At 37.0% G+C, this 12,128-nt stretch overlaps 1 protein-coding gene across 3 annotated transcripts in view; it reads right to left on the bottom strand.

Annotated features, from left to right (window-relative positions):
- Window positions 1–12,128, bottom strand: part of tnr (tenascin R (restrictin, janusin)) — a 154,113-nt gene that overhangs the window by 69,843 nt on the left and 72,142 nt on the right. The gene's annotated exons all lie outside the window — the stretch shown is intronic.

Raw genomic sequence — 12,128 nt, 5'->3', positions numbered from 1 at the left:
ACGCATAGGATTTTGTCTTAATAACACATTAACTGATAAAACAGTAGCACTGATTTACTAAGTGTATCCCAGAAAGCAGTTCACATGTTGCTCATACCACAGCTGATTGGGATAACACATCTGCCACTGCTCAGAAAAGAAATAATTGACTGTAAACAAGGTTATGTCTCGTTTCCATAAAATCTCTGCAGAAAAGAAATGTCTGTACAGTACATTTAAAGAGCACTTTTGTATAAAGATGAACCTCCTGTACAGATTATTTGAGATCAGCTGCACCCTTTCTAGTATAATTTGCAGATCTGAAATCTGAGCAGACAGTTGAGCTCAGGGGAAATGACTTAGAAATGTAAGTGTGGCTATTTAGACAGATTTTTGGTGGCTAATTTCCACACAGGCTGTTAGCAGATTGGCTTGTAGCAGCAGGTAAACTGATGCTAAACTGACATCATGGTGGGAAGTTAGAACCAGTATTTCTTTTTAAAACGTAATGTTTTTTTGAAATTTTAGTATGCGAATCCAAACATCCAGAGCACTTAGACGTGATGAGAGGAAAAGTCTGGCAGGCAATGCAATTTCACTTGTCACTGAGATTACAGTAATTTACCAGGTTGTGGTTTGATCAAGCCAATCTAATGACTGGGTTCCGATTCAGTTTTTTATTTGTTATATTTCATTTAAATTACATGTTATCTTTAACAAAAGCTCCATAAACGCCTCATAGTATCTGCAATAATAACATCAGGTGGTGGAGTGAGCAGGACTTGCTTCCTGGTGCTTTTAGTGTAAAAGTGATCATTTCGAATCTGATTTTATGTTCACTTTATCAGGATAGTAATGCAGTTTCTAATATTGTAGTGAAAGGGATGATCCCCCATTAGATGTTACTGTTGCGTTTCTCGAATCATGACTCAGTGAGACCTTTACCTTTCATGTTTCTCCTTTATTCAGACAAATCTGCAGCTGACTGCATGGTACCAACTCCCCGAGTCTCCCATCTGACAGCTCTGCTCAAATCACACATCTGATACAGATTCAGTCAAATATTAACTTGTTGCTTCCACTTCATGATGAACATAGTCATTCACGTTGTTAACAGATTGAGTCGTGCAGTAATTTAGCAGCCACAGTCCTTTGGTCCCTGGAGCTTACAGAAATAGTTAACATGAACTTGTTAGCCTCACTGAATGACAGTATGCTGTATCAGGACCTTTCTGTAAGACTATTTTTTTTTCCCAGCTTTAAAAAAGATGACTAATTCTTATCTCACATGCAACTTTCTCCTGTTAAAAGTGTTTTTAATTAATCAAAGTCTTGGTATTTCTGAATCTTTTGATCAAACCTTGAAAATAACAACCTGTTCAATCTCGTGGAATATTGCAACATGTCTGGCTCAGAGAATGTGTTGCGGACAGTTCTCAGCTACTACCACATCAGATTTTAGCTCAGTATCTAAAAATGACTGAGTTATAACCATTTTTGTGTTTGCTAATATTGATTAGCTGTAGGTAATCTGTTGTAGATACACATACAAAGATTATTTCCTGAAGGTTTCATTAATGTCTGTTCAGTGGTACATGAGCTATTTTGGTAAACTCCAAATAGTTAATGTTAAAATTTTAAACTAAGATTTGTTGTAATCTGTTAGTGCTCAGAATGTTTTTTCTGACTGCTACTAACATGCTAAATTGTAGGTCAGTATCTGTAAAACTGACAGGGTTATAGCTATTTTTTACATATTTTTAGGACCAGTTGGCTGGTTTTCTTTTGTTTTGTGTTTTTTATGACATTTTCATTTTCCTACTAACTTCTGAAACTGTGCCATCGCTGAACATATTTTTCTGGAGATGTGTGCTCTGTTTTGGTGCTTTTTAAAAATCTTTTTAACTTCTTTTATTCAGCAGCTCTGGGGTTGCATGGGAACCAGAACAACAACCGTGTATGTCCCTGGAGAAATCAGAGACTGATATGCTGAGTTGCACAGGAAGTACAAAGTAATGAAGAAAAAAAAAATGTATTCATGAAGCAAAAAATAAAAAATAGAGGACAGGAGACATAAACTTCTTCTTTGCTCTTTTTGTCATCAATATTGTGAGATTACTTGACAACCTCCAAGCTAATGGCTATAGTGAAAAATCTAAAGAGACCTCAGAGAACGTAGCATGATGTTTAACAAAGACACATCTATGGGAATTCTTCTGGATCCTGCTCCTGTTATTAAGAGCTTTGTGCAAGCAGGGATAATTCAAATCTAGCAAGTAAAAAAGCAAAAGGAACTGTCAGTTATCTTAACAAAACATATATAAAAAAGATTGTTTTATTCAAGGTTCAACTTCTTAGACGGAGAAAAAAAGTAACACCCTTTCAAATTTCATGTTACTGAACATCTTATCCGTAGTTTTCATTTCAGCCATGACAAATATCGTTCATGACAAATTTGCAGGTGGCTACAAATAGAAGGCAGATTTCTTGTTACCACGACTGTATTACCAGCTGCTGCAAGTGATTCTCCCCTGCACCTCACCACCCACTATCAGTTCCTCGCCACGGATGAGTGAAAGGTGCCAAAACTTATGGGAATGTATTGTCCTTCCGAGCTCTTCAGCTGAGTGGATGGCAGAATTCACAATAGAGAGGGGGGACATTTCTGTTCCCATGGGTTTCCTCTCAAAAGGCACAGAGTGCATTTACACCTGACAGAGCACTTTCTGATGTGCTGCATAAACATGCTGTGCTGCTATTTTTATTATGCATACACAGACCTAATTTAATACAGAGGATAGGTGACTTGTGGAAAGTCTGACAATGAATTTATGAAAGAGAGGATATACTGTATATTGAAGAAAAGCCATAGAAAAGGCAAAAAAATACATAAATACTCTGAAAAACTTGATGCCTAAAAAAATAAAAACAGAGAAGACAGAGGCTAAAATGATTGAGTAAAATTATTTATTAAGCTAAAATAAAAAAGGAAAAAAATGAGGCAGTTTCAAGGCAGTTAAAGAAACAGCTTATTCAGCCTGCTGCATCTTAAAACAAGAGGCAGCCACTAAATTCCTCTCTTCCCACACACGCCTCATGATCTTTCTGTGTGTAGGTGTGTGCATTTGTGTGTTTTAGCAGCGAGGGGCCCACAGGAGATTCACATCCCCGTTGGATTATGGAAGGAAAACACACTGGAAAGCTTCATTAACTCTCATTCTTTGTGCGTACCGCTCTTATTCCATGGCTGCAAGAGCTTTTTTTTAAGACTGTTGCCTCCTGATTAAGTGTTTGCTGTCTGCCCAGCAGACATATGTCTCAATCTGTGTACATGCTCTTTCTCCTCTTTGTGGCCCTCTAGGGGGCTCAACAAGAACACATAAATCAGCCTTGGGAACAGTTGGCTGTCACTATCCCTTTACGGGAGTCAAGAGGAAGACCGTGAAAGTGTTCATGAGGCAATTGCCTTCGATAGTCCAGCCGCAGCGGTAGCCCCTGGTGCATCCCCAGCTGCTGAGACACTGAGATGCAGTTGCTGAGAGAGGCAACTGTGATCATGAGCAGTCAGCGCAAACCAAGGCGTCAAGAGCTGCTTCGGGTTTTAAATGCTGCAGGCTTATGTCGATCTCAGGCCTGGACCAATACCAGGGGTAACAAAAACATCCATCTGCTGATACGTTGTCTCTCCTCTGCAGCTTCACACTAAGAAAGGAGTGGGTTTTTTTCCCGTACCACCCACACTTCTGCTTCCTCAGGATTTTATTCATCTTTTTTTTCTGAAAATCACCTTTGCTCTGAGCTCGTCCCCGTCCTGTTATTTGCCGCTCTCATTTTTTATTATCCTGGAGTTGTCATTTTGGCCATCTCCTTTTTATCTTTCAGACATGATTTTCATTTTTTTCCCTTTTCCTCAAAGGATTTTCTTTATCCCTATTCCTGAAGAGGTTTTTTTGGTCACTTTGCACAGTAAATCTTTTTTCAGAGATGCTGATTTCAGACTCAAAGTCACACATCGTGAAGACAGGAAGAAGGTTTTTTTTGTTTGTTTTTTTTCCTGCCCACATCAAGTTACTGTATTTCTTTTCTTTTTTTCTTTTGTGGCAGAGGCCTTGTTATCCCCCCACTGCTTGCCCTATGGAAGTAAAGCCCTAACCTTCATTTGCACAGGTTAATGAGCAGCCACCTCAGCATGAACATAAAACCAATATCAGGCCTTTTTGCAGGGGTGATCGCTCACACAGTCTCATTCTCATCTCAAGCATTGCCTTTTTTTTCCTTCTCCATCCCTGCATCTCAGTTTCTCTCAATCTCTTTCTCCCCTTTGCACCTTGTAAATTGGACTCTGGCAACATTACGATGCTTTTCTCATTATTCCCATCACTCTGGCCAAATTGCCTTGTCTTTCAGGGCCATTGGGCTCTGTTCGTTGGCTGCTCCTGCAAGCGAGAGCTGCAATAGTCTTTTTTTTTTTCTCCTATATTTGGGTTGTTTTAGAACAATGATAGAACCAAGGGCTGGATTCAGTTCTACAACTGTTTGGCACTGATAACTACCTGCTTCACACTACACTACACTCTTCTGAACATGTAAACAAACACTCCACAGGAATAACATTCAGTTACACACATCGGATTTCAAACTGTCTGATGTTCAGGATTGTTTTCTGCTAATTATTAATAACTCCAAGGGCAGCAGATCAAAGGTGGGCCTTGAAGAAATTCTACTTAGAAGCTTATTTTGACAAATAAAATGAGATATGAACATTTATCCTCCGCAGCACCACCATGTTGAATAAAATATTTGTATACAGAATAAAAATTTCTTGTTATACTTAACTCTACATTCAGTACTATTAAAGGAAAAACAAAAATACACAGCAATCATTTTGCTATTGATCAATGCAATATTTAACCCTCTCATAGCCTTTGGGTCAAATAAACCCAAGGTCCCAAGGACTTCTCTTCAATTATGACGGTTTCAGGAAAACATGATACAGCTCCTGCCATACCTGTGATCTTCTGATCTGGCCTCATTCATACTTTTACACTTATACTAGGTGGTATAACGTTTTAATTAATGATTTTACACTTTGTACTTTTTCTAAGTAATCAGTCCCAGGTTACACAAGTTTGGCCTTTCAGAATAATTCACTGTCATGAAGTAATTCAGAAGTTCTGTGCAGATTTTTCATTACCACCAATAAAACCGGCTGCAGGTGTGGGTTATTTTCAGTCCATCTTGAATGTAAAAAACAACTTAACTTTATTGACAGCAGCCGGCCATGTGTTGTCCCATTTCTACGAATGATCAAGCACAGGTGCTACATCTGCTCCATCAATATTCACTCTTATAAAGTACTACTTCATCTAATATCAGTTGCTTGTCAGTATTTATAGTAAAAGTAATTTGAACCTTTTTTTACCTTGGCTGAGTTTTCTGAATGCAGCTAACTTATGCCATTAGACTTCAATCAGCATTCAACTTTATATGACTTGGCAATTGAACATGACAAACATATAATGTTCAAATTAGAACAATCATTTGTCTAAGAATTGTGCTTTATGTGTTGATGCAGTATGAATACAATGTTGAGTTTGTGTGGTTCTTCATTTAGGAATTTCAGTTTCCTGATGCTTTGTTGTTAAACATTTGCTTTATGTTTAAAGCAGCTTAGGTGTGTAATATTTTCACTTTTTTAAAGTCAATGCAGACACCACTTTGCATTCTGCCTTGATCTAGACTTGTCTTTCAGACAGACAGGTCTGTAAAGACTAGCAAAGAAATAGAAAGAAAGCAGAAATACATAAAAAGGATCTAGACAAGCTGTGAAAAGGGGTGTGAAAAAATATCCAAAAAAGAACTTCCTTCCTCCCAAAAAGAAAGAAAAACTAATAAAAATAAAAATGAGGTACAGAGTGAGGCAGGCAGAAAAGGCAGAAGAAAAGCTGTAAAAGGATGGTTAAAAATTTAAAGAGTGAAGGTAAATTCTTAAGTCCTTTTGAGTTCACTCAGCTATGAATTGAGAGGAATTGAAAAGCTCTTTCACTGTCTGCTGCAGCCGAATACCCACTGCTCTTCTATTCTGCGCTGATACAATGCATGGCTTTTAGCAAATTCATTTTATATTTCAGAGCTGCCTGCTGGTCGTTTCAGAAGGACAAAAAAATAAATAAAGGCTAAAAGGTAAAAAAAGTAAAAATGTTAGATGGTGCCAGTAAACTCAACCAAAGTCCAAGTTCAAACTCCTGAACTCTTTTTTTGTTGCTGCTTAGCTTAGTTTTTCATTCTTTTTTAAATGTACTAGGTGGATTACACACATTAGTGTTCAAAAGACTGAAGCAAATCCTGACTTATTTATAGTTCGCAAGGAAAATGGGAGAAAAGTGCAGCTATTTATTAAAGCATGGACACTAAAATGGAAATACAAGACATAATTTCAACTGAGTTAGTTTTTATGTCAATATTTGGTATGACCACCTTTTTTTTTTAGTTTGTTTTAAGGTAGTTTTGAATAGTTCTCCTTGAAAGTCCCTCTAAAGTCCTCCTTTGAATATTGATTTATTTTTATCTGGTTTCTGTCGAGATGGTTTCTCAGTTGATGGATTACCCTGAAGTAGATTTTGGTGGATATGTTCTTATTTCTTTAGAGCATTTTTATACTGTTAATTTGCCAATAAATACTCTAGATGCTTGGGGAAATAAAAGTTCCTCAATTGAACCAGTTTTCCACAAAACAGTCACAGAGGTCAAACTGCTCAACATGATTACAAAGATGATTATATTTTTACCATTTCATTGATAAATGTCATCGAAAGTCAACTTACTGCTATAAAAAATTTCCTGCTTACAAACAGTATTGGTTTGGGCAATTTGTAAGTTCAAAAAGGAATTGATATAAAAAAATGCAGAAAGAAACTATTAATCAAAATGACTTTGAAAATTACAAGACCGTTCGGCTTTCATGGTTTGCTGGAGACTCCACAGTACTGTATTTATAAAGGTTTAGACAGTATTACTCATCTTTTTATTGTATCCTCTCTGTATAAAACCTGCATTTATATTATCAAACAGCCCGTCGATACCTGTGTTCTGAGTCTGTTTATAGATCTCTGCCTTGATTTCCTCTCCACATTCATTTCTCTTCCAACATCATTTTGATTCGCCATGACCTTAAACAAAAAAAAAAAACTTCAAAAACCTCTTGTCTGTCACCTCGCAAGCTCCGGTCTGCTGGTCCCTCTCTCTTTCTTCCTCATGAGCCTCTCCTTTCATCTTCCTCTTTCAAAGGCCTTTGTCTCTTTTGGAGACTGAAATGACAACACTCTCTCCTGTACCTTTCACATACAATAAATAGGGGAGAAAAAAAAAAAACTCCAACATAATCCTGCTTCCACCTGTGCTATCTGTTGTCTGTCTCTTTCTCTTGCTTCTGTGCTTTTCAGAAGACTGAAATGACACATAAATGCAATAACAAACAAATACCATAAGCTGTGCAGGGATGATAAAGAAACTACAAGGGATCAAAACGATTGACATGTTCTTGTGTTGCAGCTGTCTTTTCGATGAGAAAGCTGTGAGGGAAGAAGTGCTTCCAGGGCTCAGAAGGGATTGTATTCAATTACCAAATAAATAGCTCGATGGTAGAGAACTAAAATACACGGCTACTTTAAAGCTCAACGGTGGTATGTTTCCTTATTATGACCACTGAGTCATATCTCCCGTGACTCTATCCCAATTTAATAAAACTTGTTTCTAAAGCTATTGTTCACTTTGAAAAGAAGAAAAGAACAACATGTTGTTGTGATCAATAATAGTTATGATTCATGCTCAAAAAGGGTTATTCTTTTGGACTGAATTTATCATATTTTTTGATATATTCCATCAGCCATGTGCAATCTTCATGCCTATTGTATGCCTTATCTTTAGTTTGCCTTTTTCATGTTTACCAATGAGTGTACAGAGGAAAGCTAAAACAAAAAGGGGATATTTTTGTAAAAACCAAATGGAAAAATGTCCTTAGGAATATATTGCTAAACATTTTTCAGTGGAAAGGAAAAATGGTCAGTGGAACTAATTGTAGAAAATGCCAATTTAATAATTTATCATCCAATAATTTATTGAACTATGCTGATAAAAAGAGTTTAATCTACAAGCAAATGACAAAAAACATTTAGGAAACTGCAAATATAAAATGGACTGTCATTTCTCATTGTGAGGAGGTTGGAATCTGCAGTTTCATTTGATCTGACTACCCATTTTTAATATTTAGTTGAGACAGAAAGGGATAAATTTATTAGATGAAGACCTCAATCTGAGGTTCTGGTTGAGTTAAACTACTAACTAAAAGTCAACTGACTTGTAAATGTTTTAATTCCAATCAGAAGAGGACAGATTAGTCAGCCTTTTTTATAGGTAATGATTTTAGAAGCACTGATTTTTTAAAGAAAATGTTGAATTTACATTTACACCATTCATGAACTAAAATCACAGTTGGATTTTTTTTAAGGTGGATTTGTCCTGTACTTGTCAAAGAGCTCATACAAAAGCTGGCCTTTGCATGACTTAGCTGAGTATAAAATGAGAGTCGGAAATTTTATTCTTTACCTTTGAGGCATGTCTTGGACTGGTGCCTGGCTTCATCAGAGCTTGAAAGCTCTTATGAGCCGAAGCACAGGTTCAGATCCTGAGGCAGCCACTGCTTTTTTTAGTTCAGTCTAGACAATTGACAAAAGATTATCAAGTTGTTTAGTTTTGGTTTTTTTGTCGTTGTTTTTTATTTTTCATTAAGGACATGAAAGACAATCGGAACAATCTGTTTGATGTGATCAAACTGAATCCTTCAGAAAAAAATACTTAATTTATGCAGATTTCAGGTTAGTTTAGACAATGAGCTGAACATTGTTTTTCAAGAACAGGCTGTACTATTCTCAAAACAAATATTTTTAATAACGTGTTATTGGAAAATGTTTTTGGAAGAAAGCCTATCAAGATACCAGGTGTTGAATGAGCTCAGAAATATAAAAAAAAGTCAAACTAAATAACTAAATAAACAAGCAAATAAAACTCTAGCACAGGAAAATGTGAGGTCAGATTGAATGGCGTCTCTTTGCTCCATCTCTGCAGCAGGACTTCTGATTGTGATGTTATATCAGTCCCAGGAATAGCCCGGTGTAGAGAACATACAAAAGGTCCACTTCGTTAGCAGAGAGCCTGCCACAGTGACGGACTACTCCGACTGTTTTCAGCTGCAGAGTTGTAACAGAGAAAAAGCAGAAATAGAATAGAATTTCAACACTAAGAGTGCGGCTATAAATAAAATGCAGAATTTTTTGGAACAAACGTTGCTTCCAAGCGCTCTCCCTCTTGGCTTGGCATTGTGATGCCATGAAGAATAAACTGTTGTGCAGTATTGTGTAGAAAGACAGAAAAGGGAGAAACGTTAAAGACAGGATGTAAAATTCATCTGATTCCAAATATGTCTCAAGGAAACATCACTAAAATCTCAATTCACAAGACAGAAACAATGAAATTTAGATGGAAGTAAAAATAATTTGAGATTCTAAGTCTTAAAAATAGCTTTTTTGCAATAATTTGGCTCTCCAAATTGTTGAATTTTATGTCACTATGTGTGTTGTGTAGCTTACTGTTTTTTCTTTGTGTTATAGAGAACTCACACAATAATTGCACATCGCAGCACCAGTAGCTGTTTGATTCACTCTTTGTACCAGTGCAGCATCTGAAGACAATGTTTGAGTGTGACACAGACACAAACTCCACTGCATATACTAAAAGCAAATCAATCTTCACACTGGATTCCTCAGCCCTGTAAAGCAGTACAGACCTCTGATCAGAAGCTCCCCTGTTGATTTTTATTAGAGAGAAGCTCAGCTTAGAAGCGGGAGTTGCGTGTCTCTTTTCTGCTGGTGTAGATGTCCACTGTCCCCTAGTGCTGCTGCAATAATCAGGACTGACACGGGCACACAGACTATAATCCCCATCGATTAGAAACCTGAGATCAAAGGCTTCCAGGGCCGTCACTCTCACCTCTTGTCTCCATTCTACTCAAACTTGTTTCTTTCTCTGCCCGACCTCTCTTCAGCTGTTTTGACTCAGTTTTTGTCTATGTTTTTCTTGTGCTCTGCTTTTTTCCTGCTGTTTGCCTTCTCATCATATGTGTTATTACATGCAGCTTAACTCAATCCGGACACCTCAGTCAGAACAAACTGGCTAATTATAATTTTCTTCTGCATGCTTCACCACATGGTGATTCCCTGCCTGACTCATTGTTGGCATGTCTGTCACTTTACCTGCATTTTCAGACAACAAGCAAGAAACAAACACACTGAAACATTCAGCTGAAAAGAAGTTGCCTTTATAGATTATTTGACGGATGGTTGGAGGAATCTACTAAATAATGTGTTTGCAACTCATGCAATATGGAGAAGAATTTTTTTTTTTATCATGTTATGATAACAATTTCAGTGCAGCCATGTTCTGACTGAGCAACCAGTCCATGTTTCAGCACCGTTATTACATTTGGCCATGGGGAATTAATGGATTCAGAATCACAGCTGGTGATGTTGGTGGATTGTTGTTTGTTGTTTAATGACTGCAGGAGTAATAAAACAGTTTAATCAGTGGAAAGGGTGGCTATAAATCAACAACTATTTGCCTTTCTCTTCTTCCTCTTTCCTCATCTTAATCTTCAACAAAATGTCTTCTCTTTGACAGTATTGCTAATCCAGTTAACTCCACAAGCTGTTCAGGTTGAACGTGTCTAAAATAAATATATAAACATTTAGGCTCGAACCATCGACAAAATAAGACATCCGAGTTTCTGACAAAAGAGTAAGTTGTCTGGATACATACACTTCAGATAAAATACACATATGATGGTTAACTGCAGTTAAATTCTTCACATTAGTGTTAATATTGTGAAGCTATAAGACCAGCAATGCTTAGATAAAAGGGACCCTTATGTTTGAAAACAAAGATGTTCCCTTTAAATCACATAAAACAAATGTGATAGTAAATTGCTGCAAGGTGTTCAATTGTTCTTGTTTTTTTACATGCAACAAAAACCAAAGAACTCCAGTTACACAGAACTGATTAATATGAGCACAGCAATGCCATTTGTCCAGTAAGTCTATAAAATAAACACAGACTACAAATCACAAGCACACCATCCTAATCCTGTTAATATAGCTAAACGATTTATTTTCATTATCTACAAAAATGAAAAAAACTGTGAAGTTGTGTGAATAGAGACTCATCCTCAGGACACTTGCTACACTCCCAATAATCACTGCACAAAATTGAAATCTGTGTGAATTATCTCCCTTGTCCAGTGTTTAATCACAACAGGTTTTTTGTACCTATTTTGTCAGATCCCACAGCTGAAAATTTAATCAAGTGATGAGGATAGCCAAGCTGTTTATCCCACGTGTAATTAGGCAGAGCGGTGAATCACACTCCCAAATCAGAGGCAGCGTTTGAAACTTACTTATCAATGCTTAGTGGCAAGGCTTTCTACAAGAAGTATCATCCATTAAATTAAACAAGGACAGACATTCCTGCAATTTATCAAAGTAAAAGAAGCAAACGTTTCAGACAAGCACCTCTGTCCAACACAAGTGCCCCAGTTTTTAACAAGTGAATAAACTCCAGGGTCTATATTGAAAAGACTGCTCAGCTTTTATACTAAAAGAAAGAAAACTCACAAAACACGTCTGAAACTCTCCATGTATAAAAAACTATGCAGGTGTGATCCTGTGCACTTTTCAAAATATAATTATCAGAAAACAAGAAATCAAGCACAAAAACACACACATAGGTCTTCAGCCATGCTCTGACTTTCTTTTTTGGTCCAAACAACAATGACAAGAAAGAGGAGAAACTTCACAGAAATAGAGAGAGATCACAGTGCTGCTCAAGGTGAAAGTCTGAGAGAGTGTTTGATTTGGCGATTTATCCTCTGGGATCAGTAACAAACGAACAAGGATGTAGAAACAAGACTGTCGTGGTTGATTTTATTGCCGCAAGCTCTGACAAACACACAAGCACCAAAAACTACAAACGAATGGATGATTTCAACACTTTTATCATGCACTCGTCAGCAGCATTCTGCTTAGCTTTTTAAATTATAATAA

Source organism: Kryptolebias marmoratus, linkage group LG20 (genome assembly GCF_001649575.2).
Source record: "Kryptolebias marmoratus isolate JLee-2015 linkage group LG20, ASM164957v2, whole genome shotgun sequence".
NCBI lineage: Eukaryota > Metazoa > Chordata > Actinopteri > Cyprinodontiformes > Rivulidae > Kryptolebias > Kryptolebias marmoratus.
The sequence above is the reverse complement of the archived record's forward strand: the minus strand, read 5'-3'. Positions and strand labels throughout refer to the sequence as shown.